Here is a 1,437-nt window from a genome sequence, read left to right as displayed (position 1 = left end):
CTATACTGTAGACTCAGGTAGAGGTCTGAATCTCCTTCCACTAGGAACTATACTGTAGACTCAGGTAGAGGTCCGATCTCCTTCCATTAGGAACTATACTGTAGACTCAGGTAGAGGTCTGATCTCCTTCCATTAGGAACTATACTGTAGACTCAGGTAGAGGTCTGATCTCCTTCCATTAGGAACTATACTGTAGACTCAGGTAGAGGTCTGATCTCCTTCCATTAGGAACTATATTGTAGACTCAGGTAGAGGTCTGATCTCCTTCCATTAGGAACTATACTGTAGACTCAGGTAGAGGTCTGAATCTCCTTCCATTAGGAACTATACTGTAGATTCAGGTAGAGGTCTGATCTCCTTCCATTAGGAACTATATTGTAGACTCAGGTAGAGGTCTGATCTCCTTCCATTAGGAACTATACTGTAGACTCAGGTAGAGGTCTGAATCTCCTTCCATTAGGAACTATACTGTAGACTCAGGTAGAGGTCTGATCTCCTTCCATTAGGAACTATACTGTAGACTCAGGTAGAGGTCTGAATCTCCTTCCATTAGGAACTATACTGTAGACTCAGGTAGAGGTCTGAATCTCCTTCCATTAGGAACTATACTGTAGACTCAGGTAGAGGTCTGATCTCCTTCCATTAGGAACTATACTGTAGACTCAGGTAGAGGTCTGAATCTCCTTCCATTAGGAACTATACTGTAGACTCAGGTAGAGGTCTGAATCTCCTTCCATTAGGAACTATACTGTAGACTCAGGTAGAGGTCTGAATCTCCTTCCATTAGGAACTATACTGTAGACTCAGGTAGAGGTCTGATCTCCTTCCATTAGGAACTATACTGTAGACTCAGGTAGAGGTCTGAATCTCCTTCCATTAGGAACTATACTGTAGACTCAGGTAGAGGTCTGATCTCCTTCCATTAGGAACTATACTGTAGACTCAGGTAGAGGTCTGATCTCCTTCCATTAGGAACTATACTGTAGACTCAGGTAGAGGTCTGATCTCCTTCCATTAGGAACTATACTGTAGACTCAGGTAGAGGTCTGAATCTCCTTCCATTAGGAACTATACTGTAGACTCAGGTAGAGGTCTGAATCTCCTTCCATTAGGAACTATACTGTAGACTCAGGTAGAGGTCTGAATCTCCTTCCATTAGGAACTATACTGTAGACTCAGGTAGAGGTCTGATCTCCTTCCATTAGGAACTATACTGTAGACTCAGGTAGAGGTCTGAATCTCCTTCCATTAGGAACTATACTGTAGACTCAGGTAGAGGTCTGATCTCCTTCCATTAGGAACTATACTGTAGACTCAGGTAGAGGTCTGATCTCCTTCCATTAGGAACTATACTGTAGACTCAGGTAGAGGTCTGATCTCCTTCCATTAGGAACTATACTGTAGACTCAGGTAGAGGTCTGAATCTCCTTCCATTAG

Source organism: Oncorhynchus clarkii, chromosome 8 (genome assembly GCF_045791955.1).
Source record: "Oncorhynchus clarkii lewisi isolate Uvic-CL-2024 chromosome 8, UVic_Ocla_1.0, whole genome shotgun sequence".
In the NCBI taxonomy this organism is placed as follows: Eukaryota; Metazoa; Chordata; class Actinopteri; order Salmoniformes; family Salmonidae; genus Oncorhynchus; species Oncorhynchus clarkii.
The sequence above is the reverse complement of the archived record's forward strand: the minus strand, read 5'-3'. Positions refer to the sequence as shown.